At 42.0% G+C, this 11,355-nt stretch overlaps 1 pseudogene; it reads left to right on the top strand.

The window, feature by feature from the left end:
- Window positions 1-10,408: 10,408 nt before the first annotated feature.
- On the top strand, window positions 10,409-11,122 carry LOC105745172 (large ribosomal subunit protein eL21-like; annotated as a pseudogene).
- Window positions 11,123-11,355: the final 233 nt, after the last annotated feature.

Here is an 11,355-nt window from a genome sequence, read left to right as displayed (position 1 = left end):
ATAGCTGAGGACCACAGAATAAATTCCCTAGAGAAGTCCAACAGCACTTTGGAGCTGGCAGTCAGAAAAGTCAGTGAATGTGATATAAGATAACTGAAATAATTCAGTCTGAGAAACAAAAAGGAATGGAGAAAAGTGAATAGACCCTGTGGGACACCATCAAGTGTATCAACATAGGATTGTGGGAGTCCTGGGAGAGAAAAATAGAGAGCACTCAAAAAAAAAGTAAACAGACCCATACTGAGAGATTATAATCAATCTCTCTTAGATTTCTTTTTTTTTTTTTTTTTTTAAGATTTATTTTTATTTAATTCCCCTCCCCTCCCCCGGTTGTCTGTTCTCTGTGTCTATTTGCTGCGTCTTGTTTCTTTGTCCGCTTCTGTTGTCGTCAGCGGCACGGGAAGTGTGGGCGGCGCCATTCCTCGGCAGGCTGCTCCCTCCTTCGCGCTGGGCGGCTCTCCTTATGGGTGCGCTCCTTGCGCATGGGGCTCCCCCACGCGGGGGACACCCTGCGTGGCGCGGCACTCCTTGCGCGCATCAGCACTGCGCATGGGCCAGCTCCACACGGGTCAAGGAGGCTCGGGGCTTGAACCGCGGGCCTCCCATGTGGTAGACGGACGCCCTAACCACTGGGCCAAAGTCTGTTTCCCTCTCTTAGATTTCAAAGATAGAGTCTTCATAAGGAAGCCTTAGAAAATTAAGTGCCAGTTTCTCATTGGAAACCATGAATTCAAGAAGGCATTGGGGGAAGCAGACTTGGTCCAATGGTTAGGGCATCCACCTACCACATGGGAATTCTGGGGTTCAAACCCCGGGCCTCCTTGACCCATGTGGAGCTGGCACATGCGCAGTGCTGATGCGTGTAAGGAGTGCCCTGCCACGCACGGGTGTCCCCCATGTGGGGGAGCCCCATGTGCAGGAAGTGCGCCCCATAGGGAGAGCCACCCAGCACGAAAGAAAGTGCAGCCTGCTGGGAATGGCACTGCACACACAGCTGACACAAGGTGACGCTACAGAAACAAACATTCCCAGTGCTGCTGATAAGGATATAAGCGGTCACAGAAGAACACACAGCGAATGGACACAAAGAGCAGACAACTGGGTGGGGGAGCAGGGGAATAAATTTTTAAAAATCATTTAAAAAAAAAAAAAGGCATTGGGATGACATTTAAAGTGCTAAAACAGAGCAGAGGACGTAGGCAAGATGGCGGCTGAGTGAACTTCCTGGTCACTAGCTCCTGTGGGGAATCGGCTGGGCGGCGTTGGAGGCTCTTCGGGACCGGGCTGTTTCCGGATTTTTGCTGGTCCGGAGGTGTCTGGACATCGATTTGGAGGGAAGGTAACAGAGAGGACCCGTCTGTGAAATATATATGGACATCGTGTGGAGGATTCCCTCCTGGGGTAGGCGGAGCCGAGGCGTCTGACGCCGCGGCGGCGGGGGGAGCCGGGCCGAGCGCCGAGCGGTGGTGGCCCTGGGCCCGAGTCGGCCGAGCGCCAAGCGCCCAGCAGGCGGCGGCCAGGATGCCGGCCCAAGCCTGGCCGAGTGGTGGCAGCCAGGGGGGCGGGGCCGAGCACTCTGAGGCGGTGGCCGGGGGGGCGGGGCCGAGCCAGGCCGAGCCGGGCAGAGCCCGGCGGCGGAGTTTCTGTTCTTTGTGTGTGTGTGGTTTTTTTTTATCCTCTCTTTCTTATCCCTGATCTTCTTATTCTATTTTATCTTAACAATACAATAGGTCCTGCAGGAAACACCTCACATTTGATGGGTTTCCTCATCCTCCACTGCCTCATTTCTCTGTGAATAGATTAAGGCTATCTACACTACCCCCTTTCCCCTACAACTTGATATCCTCCACCATCTGCTATCTCTCCTATATTCCACCTCCCTTTCTTTCACCCACAAAGTGTCTAACTCTTAAATTCTAATACCTTTGTTTAGTTTTCCATCAGGTATCTGCCCTTGAAACTATTACCTCTCTTTTCTCTTCCCCTCTCTTATGAAAACAATAGCTTCTTAGTACATACCATATCCCTCCCATATTCAGTCGTCTACCTCATTATAGGTACTTTCCTACTACTATAACGCTACACAATTTACACGATCTAACCTCCAACCTCCCAGAACTCATATTGTTGCTTTGTTAACATATTTCACCAATACTACTTTACACTTTTTCCTTCTTTACACAATTGCCTTTCCCCAGCACTAATACTTCCTTTAAAGTGAACTTAACCAGCAATAAGAAATCGGAGTTGGAAGAACAAAGGGACAAAGGGAAGATATATCACTTACGCAAAAACAACAGCTAATTAGTCTCCAAGACTAGACAAAGAAGCTAAGGAACTGATTAAACCCATCAAGAAGACATGATGACAAGACAGCAACAAAAATATACAAACCAAATCAGTAATCAGGAAAACATGGCTGAATCCAATCAACAAACTAAAAATCAGGAAGGGGAGCAGATCTTCGCACAAGCAATGAAAGATGTCAGAACATTTATGACCGACAAATTTGATGAAGTAATGAAAGAGGTTAACAACATGAAGACAACACTTGGAGGGGAAATAGCAGACATGTGCAAAAAAATAACAAATATGATGGAAATGAACACCACAATTCAAGAAATCAAAAATACACTTGCAGCAAATATCAGCAGACTAGAAGAGGCAGAGCAGAGAATTAGTGATGTGGAAGACAGTGCATTGGAAATCAAACAGATAGTAGAAGTGGTCAATAAAAAGGTAGAAAAAATCCAGATAGGACTTAGGGACCTGAATGATAATGCAAAATGCTCAAACATATGTATTATAGGCATTCCAGAAGGAGAAGAGAAGGGAAAGGGGTCAGAAGGAGTGTTGCAGGAAATAATGACTGAAAACTTCCCAAATCTACTGAAAGAGACAGATGTACATATACAAGATGCAAAGCGCACTCCACTGGTCATAAACCCCAACAGGCCCACCCCAAGACATATACTTGTCAAATTATCCAATGCTCAAGACAAAGAGAAAATTCTAAAAGCAGCAAGAGAAAAGAAAACCATCACATACAAGGGAAGCTCCATAAGATTAAGTGCTGATTTCTCATCTGAAACGATGGAGGCAAGAAGGCAGTGGTATGATATAGTCAAGGTACTAAAGGAAAAAAATTTCCAACCAAGAATACTCTATCCAGCAGTATTCAAAAATGATGGAGAGTTCAAAATATTCACAGATAAACAAAAACTGAAAGAATATATCAACAAGAAACCTCCCCTTCAAGAAATTCTTAAGGGAGTTCTGCAGGAAGAAAGGAAAAAACAGGACAGTCAGAGATGGAGGACAGTGTAAGAGCAACAAAAAAGACAAAAATAGAAGGGGAAAATAAAATATTACAAACAAAATATAACAAACACAAATCCAACCAAAATATGGCTACCACAAATAATTCTCTGAACGTAATAGCACTGAATGTCAACAGACGAAACTCACCTATCAAAAGATTCAGACTGGGACACTGGATAAGGAAATATGACCCATTTATATGCTGTCTACAAGAGACACATCTTAGACCCAGAAACTCATGGAGGTTGAAAGAATGGCTGGAAAACAATCATACAAGCAAACAACAACCAAAAAAAGGCAGGAGTAGCTATATTAATATCAGACAAAATAGACTTTAAATGTGAAACAATTGTGAGAGACAAAGAAGGATACTACATTTTAGTGAAAGGGACAATCTGTCAAGAAGATTGAACGATCATAAATATTTATGCTCCTAACAAGGGTGCCTCTAAATATGTGAGACAAATGCTGGAAAAACTAAGTGAAAAAATAGATGCATCTACAATTATAGTGGGAGATTTTAATACACCACTATCAATTCTGGACAGAACATCTCCAAAGAGAATCACTAAAGAAACAAAACATTTGAACAATATACTAGAAGAGCTGGATCTAATAGACATATATAGATCATTACACCCCAACACAGCAGGATATACATTTTTCTCAAGCGCACATGGAACATTCTCCAAGATAGACCATATGCTAGGCCACAAAGAAAGGCTTAATGAATTCAGAAAGGTCGAAATCATACAAAACAATATCTCTGATTACAGTGGAGTGAAGCTGGAAATTTGCAAGGGATGGAGGCCCAGACTTCACACCACAATTTGGAAATTAAACAGCACACTCTTAGAAAAACAGTGGGTCAAAGAGGAAATCTCAAAAGAAATCAATGACTACCTTGAATCAAATGATAATGATAACACAACATACCAAAATTTATGGGATGCAGCAAAAGCAGTACTGAGAGGGAAATTTATAGCCATAAATTCACATATCAAAAAAGAAGAAAGAGCAAAAATTGAAGAACTAACTGCACTTTTGACGGAATTAGAAAAACAACAACAAAGTAACCCAACAGGAAGAAGAAGGAAGGAAATAAAGATAAGAGCAGAACTAAATGAAATAGAAAATAAGAAAGCACTTGAAAAAATAAACAAGAACAAGAACTGGTTTTTTGAGAAGATCAACAAAATTGATAAACCTTTAGCGAGACTAACAAAGAAAAAAAGAGAAAAGATGCAAATACACAAAATAAGAAATGAGAAAGGTGATATCACCACTGATCCCACAGAAATAAAGACTATCATAAGAGGGTACTTTGAAAAACTATATTCCAACAAAAATGACAATTTAGAGGAAATGGACAAATTCCTAGAAACACATAAGCAGCCCATACTGACGAAAGACATTGAGGATCTTAACAAACCAATCATAAGCAAAGAGATAGAATCAGTCATTAAAAATCTCCCAACTAAGAAGAGCCCAGGGCCAGACAGCTTCACAGGTGAATTCTACAAAACATTCCGGAAAGAACTAACACCAATCCTGTTGAAACTATTCCAAACAATCAAAACAGAAGGAACATTGCTGAACTCCTTCTATGAGGCCAACATTATCCTAGTACCAAAGCCAAACAAAGACACCACAAGAAAGGAAAGTTACAGACCAATTTCTCTAATGAACCTAGACGCAAAAATACTTAACAAAATACTTGCTAATCATATGCAACAACACATTAAACGAATTATACACCATGACCAAGTGGGATTTATTCCAGGTATGCAAGGATGGTTCAACATAAGAAAATCAATTAATGTGATACACCATATAACCAGATTGAAGGAAAAAAATCACATGATTATATCTATAGATGCAGAAAAGGCATTTGACAAAATACAGCACCCCTTCTTGATAAAAACACTCCAAAAGATCGGAATACAAGGAAACTTTTTGAACATGATAAAGAGTATATATGAAAAACCTACAGCCAACATTGTTTACAATGGCGAAATCCTAAAATCCTTTCCTCTAAACTCAGGAACAAAACAAGGATGCCCATTGTCTCCACTCCTATTTAACATTGTCTTGGAAGTACTTGCACGAGCACTGAGGTAAGAACCAGATATAAAAGGCATTCAAATTGGAAGGGAAGAAGTCAAAATTTCATTATTTGCAGATGACATGATCCTATACACAGAAAACCCTGAGAGATCTACAACAAAGCTTCTAGAACTTATAAATGAGTTCAGCAAAGTCGCAGGTTATAAGATCAATGCGCAAAAATCAGTAGCATTTCTGTACACCAAGAATGAGCAAGATCAGGAGGAAATCAAGAAACAAATACCATTCACAATAGTAAATAAAAAAATCAAATACCTAGGAATAAATTTAACTAAAGAGGTAAAAAAACTTATACACCGAGAACTATACAAGACTGTTCAAGGAAATCAAAGAAAGGCCTAAATAAGTGGAAGACTATTCCTTGTTCATGGATAGGAAGACTGAATATTATTAAGATGTCTATCCTACCAAAACTGATCTACACATTCAATGCAATCCCAATAAAAATCAACACAGCCTTCTTTAAGGAACTAGAAAAACTAGCTATGAAATTTATTTGGAAAGGAAAGAAGCCCCGAATAGCCAAAGACATATTGAAAAAGAAAAACGAAATAGGAGGAATCACACTTCCTGACTTCAAAACATACTACAAAGCTACAGTAGTGAAAACAGCATGGTATTGGCATAAGGAGAGACACACAGACCAATGGAATCGAATTGAAAGCTCCGATATAGAACCTCATGTATATAGCCATATAATATTCAATAAAGCCACCAAACCCTCTCAACTGGGAGAGAATGGCCTATTCAACAAATGGTGCCTGGAGAACTGGATAGCCATATGTAGAAGAATGAAAGAGGATTACCATCTCACACCTTATACAAAGATCAACTCAAGATGGATCAAAGACCTAAATATAAGAGCCAAGACCATAAAGATCTTGGAAAGCAGTGTAGGGAAACATCTACAAGACCTCGTAATAGGAAATGGCTTCATGAATTTCACACCAAAAGCACGAGCAGCAAAAGAACAAATAGATAAATGGGACTTCCTCAAAATTAAAGCCTTCTGCACCTCAAAGGAGTTTGTCAAGAAAGTAAAAAGGGAACCCACACAATGGGAGAAAATATTTGGCAACCATATATCTGATAAGAGGCTTATAACTTGCATATATAAAGAACTCATAAATCTTGAAAACAAAAAGATAAACAACCCATTTAAAAAATGGGAAAAAGATTTAAACAGACAATTCTCCAAAGAAGAAATACAAATGGCTAAAAAGCACATGAAAAAATGCTCCAAATCTCTAGCTATCAGGGAAATGCAAATCAAAACTACAATGAGATACCATCTCACTCCCATAAGATTGGCGGCTATGAAACAAACAGAAGAATACAAATGCTGGAGAGGATGTGAAGAAAGGGGAACACTCATCCACTGCTGGTGGGAATGCAGAAGGATCCAACCATTCTGGAGGACAGTTTGGAGGTTTCTCAAAAAACTAACCATAGATTTGCCATATGACCCAGCAATACCACTGCTGGGTATATACCCATCAGAACTGAAAACAAGGACACAAACAGATATATGTATACCAATGTTCATAGCAGCATTGTTTACTATCGCCAAAAGTTGGAATCAATCCAAATGTCCATCAACAGACGAGTGGATCAATAAAATGTGGTATATACACACAATGGAATACTACTCGGCCGTCAGAACAAATACACTACAATCACACGTGATAACATGGATGAACCTTGAGAATCTTATGCTGAGTCAAGCAACCCAGGCATTGAAGGACAAATACTACATGACCTCAATGATATGAAATAAGCAAACTGCCTCAGAGAGCTAGACACCGGAAAAGAGGCTTACAGGAAATCGGGGGGTGGAGGAAGGATGTGAGTTAACGTCTGGAGGGGTGGAATCTGTGATGAGCTGGTGGTAAGTATGAGCAGAAAGAAGGGACAAAATGGGGGCAAGGGGTTACCTTCGGGTGGGGCTTTGTGGGTTTGAGGGGGGCTGGGGATGGGAAGAGGGGTAATATTGTCCAAAAATCGGGGGGAGGGAGGGGCAACATACGAACATGGGAGAGTGTCAGGTGTTAATTGAGAACATAATGTTGAGAAAATCGTATCAAAATATAAATAGAAGAGTTACCTGTTTAGGATGCTCAGGGGGTATGGGCTGTTGAGGGATGGACTCTGGGCGAATAGCTGAAGGCTCATTTTGCCAAGGTGGGTTGTACCATTGGGAAGAGACCCAATAAGTGAGAGTTGGGGTGGACCCACATCCTGGGGAGGACTAATGCCATCAAATAGAGAGAACTGTATCTCTCGTGAGAAAGGACAGCTCCCAGGGCATTAGGGCAGTTGAGAAAGTCAGGCCCTGAATACTGCCGCAAGTATCTCTGGACATGGCTTCTCGGGAAAGGGAGATTGGCTGGCGTTGTGGGCCCCAAAGGGAGGGGAAAATGGATGTGGAATGGATGGAAACAAGGTAAATATGGGGGCAAGAGAGGAGTTTTGTGAGAATACACGAAGATGAATATAAAACATGTAATATTACTCCAAAAACATATAGGAGATGACAGACTAATAATGTAAACCATAAGGCAAAACATAGGATAACTAAAAAATTTAGAAAACTGTACAACCTAAAGTATGGACCACATAGTAAGCACAGATGTCACTTTGTTTGAAAGCTATTGTCTCGGAATCTGTACATCAGTTTCAAGAAATATGATATGAACAAGTTATAGAGATTATCGCTGTGGAAGGGAAAAGATTTTATGGTGAATCTGGGGAAATACTCTATATTGTATATATGAATTTCGGTGATCTAAGACTCTTGTGAAGCTGACATTATGCTGGGATTGACTTTACAGGAAGTTTTGGATCACAGAGTGGTTCAACAATGGCAGCGGAGGAATACTGATATAGGATGTTATTGACAGGATATATATGGTTGACAGGGAGTTATACAGGGCATATGCCCAGGGTATATAGTAATGTCTAGAGATACTCATAGTGGAAACAATTAAAAACAATAGCTGGGGGGGGGGGTACCGGGCCCCTGGTTGGGGGGTCACTGTCGTGGACCCTGGGGGAGCAGCGGCAGTTCCCCAGGTGCAACGGCAAGAACCAGGAAGGAAGGAGGGCCCAACAGTGGGCTCCTGATACTTATGGCTACGCTTTTGAGCCTATTCCAATAAGAATAAGGCCTAGAGTAGCACTGTGCCTGGGAGTTTCCTCCTGACAGCCTTCATGTTACTCAAATGTGGCCACTCTCACAGCCAAACTCAGCACGTAAATGCAGTGCAGTCCCCCCAGCGTGGGACATGACACCCAGGGATGAGCCTCCCTGGCACCGAGAGATCACTACCACATATCAGCTTAAGATGCAACTAGAAAAGGACCTTGAATTAAAGGTTCAACACAGATCAGCAGAATATCCCTGTCTACATATAATAACACGACTTCAAAATGCTGTTTGACCTAATGGAAGGGGGAAATGGAAAGGAGAAATGAGAATATAAGGCTATGAGTCTCTAAAAAAGAGTCTGGAGGCTGTCAGAAAGAATGCCCTTATGCACAAATGAGCAGAGCCTGAGAGACAGATAAAGTAGATACAATCCCAGGTATTGGTTCTTTTGAGGAATAAAGAGACCCACGGGTTCTATGATCATGGCAGATGGGGTTCACTGCCATGGCAGATGGCCCTTCTCTGGAGCTGGTGTTTCTGCGTGATGGAATTGGACTCAGAGGGGATCTCTTTTCACAAGGCTTGCATGCTACTTTAATGGAATTGTAGTTGGTTCTGGGGTTTTAGACATATTTAGGGGATTTGAATCTCTGGACTGATAATATGACACCCAGGCCCAGAGCCTCAACAGACTTCAGCTCCTACACTTTGATTTATTGGACTTACCCCACTCAGCTAATATCGAGTTGAAGAAGGTCAACCACCACACCATGGAGCCTAGAGTGTCTACAACTGAAAGCAGGAGGAGTGCATCCAGTATCCATGTGGAATCTAAGCCCCCACTTGACATAGATGTGCAATGGACACAACCAATCCAATGTCCACAGAGAAAATGTGGAATGGGTGTGGGAAGGGTAGCCATAGTGGCTGCTGGGTTTGGGGAATGGGAGGAAGAGATGAGATGTGGAGGCATTTTTGGGACAAAGAGATGTCCTGGGTGGTGCTTCACAGACAATTACGGGACATTGTAGAGGCCCCCAGGGCCCACCGGATGGAACGTGGGAGAGTGTGGGCTATGATGTGGACCATTGACTAGGGGTGCAGTGATACTCAGAGATGTACTTACCAGGTGCAATGGATGTGTCATGATGAGGGGAGAGAGTGTTGCTGTAGGGGGAGTGGGGGGTGGGGGCGGTGGGGTTGAATAGGACCTCATATTTTTTTTAATGTAATTTTAAAAAATAAATAAATAATAATAATTTTTAAAAAGTGCTAAAACAAAGAAGAAAAGGCATAACAAGAACTGTCTGGCAAAACTGTCTTTCAAAGATGAGAGATTAACACATTCCCAGATAAAAGCTGAGGGATTTTGTCACCAACATGCTACCCTTATAAGAAATGCTAAAAGGAAGTCTTCAGGTTGAAAGGAAAGGATGCAAACAACAGATAGAAGCCACATGTAAAATAACCCCAATGAAGATAATGACATGGGCCCTATAAATGCCAGTACTATTGTATTTTTTGGTTGTAACAGCCCAAAGTTTCTACTTCCTACAGGATCTAAAATGCAAGTGCATATATATGGTAAGTAAATGGTTTGGACTTATAGTGCATAAATATGTAATTTGTGACAAAAGCTACCTAAAGGTGGGGAGGTATCCTACTGAAGTTAAGTTGATATCAAACTGAATGAGACTGTCATAGAACTAGGATGTTAAAGTCAAGTCCTATGGTAACCACACAGACTATATTCATAAAGTATGCTACAGATGCAAAAGGCGAGATTCTAAAGAGTTCACTGCCCTTTTGGCCGGAACCGCCATCTTGCCGTAATTAGCCAAAATGACAAACACAAAGGGAAAGAGGAGAGGGACCCACTATATGTTTTCTAGGCCTTTTAGAAAACATGGAGTTGTTCCTTTGGCCACATATATGCGAATCTACAAGAAAGGTGATATCGTAGACATAAAGGGAATGGCACTGTTCAAAAAGGAATGCCCCACAAATGTTACCATGGCAAAACGGGAAGAGTCTACAGTGTTACCCAGCGTGCTGTTGGCATAGTGGTAAACAGGTTAAGGGCAAGATTCTTGCGAAGAGAATTAATGTTCGCATTGAGCATACTAAGCACTCTAAGAGCTGAGACAGCTCCAACGTGTGAAGTAAAATGATCAGAAAAAGAAGGAAGCTAAAGAGAAAGGTACCTGGGTCCAACTGAAACTCCAGCCTGCTCCACCCAGGGAAGCACACTTTGCAAGAACTAATGGAAAAGAGCCTGAGCTACTGGAACCTATTCCCTATGAATTCATGCCACAAGTGATGTTAAAAAAATAGATAATAAAAGATGTGTGGATTGTAAAAAAAAAAAGTTCACTATAAGAGATAAATACAAAAATAGGCAGTAATAGAAGAACTGGCAGACAAAAAAAGGTTAAAAAAAAACAAACTTGAAAAATGACTAGAGGACAGGCTGATACAGCCTGGAAAACAATCTTCTAGGCTTTAGGACATGAGGCGAAGGCTGGGCACCCCCCAGAAGAGAGGGACAAAGGAAGGAAATCACAATGACAGAATGTGAGTTGAAACTGCTGCCGGCACCATGCCCCACACTGAAGACACTTTAGACAAAAGGGGCTCCAAGGATCCACCACCCCAGCAAAGGGGAGAGAGAGGGACACATTCTGAGGCTGGCTCAGCTTCAGACCCACAGATTTGGCCTGCTGTGTCCCAGGAGCCCTTCCAGGCCAGGTGGGCTGCAC

The sequence above is a fragment of the Dasypus novemcinctus genome, chromosome 6 (assembly GCF_030445035.2).
Source record: "Dasypus novemcinctus isolate mDasNov1 chromosome 6, mDasNov1.1.hap2, whole genome shotgun sequence".
Taxonomy (NCBI): domain Eukaryota; kingdom Metazoa; phylum Chordata; class Mammalia; order Cingulata; family Dasypodidae; genus Dasypus; species Dasypus novemcinctus.
Note: the sequence above shows the minus strand (reverse complement) of the source record. Positions and strands in the feature narration are given on the sequence as shown.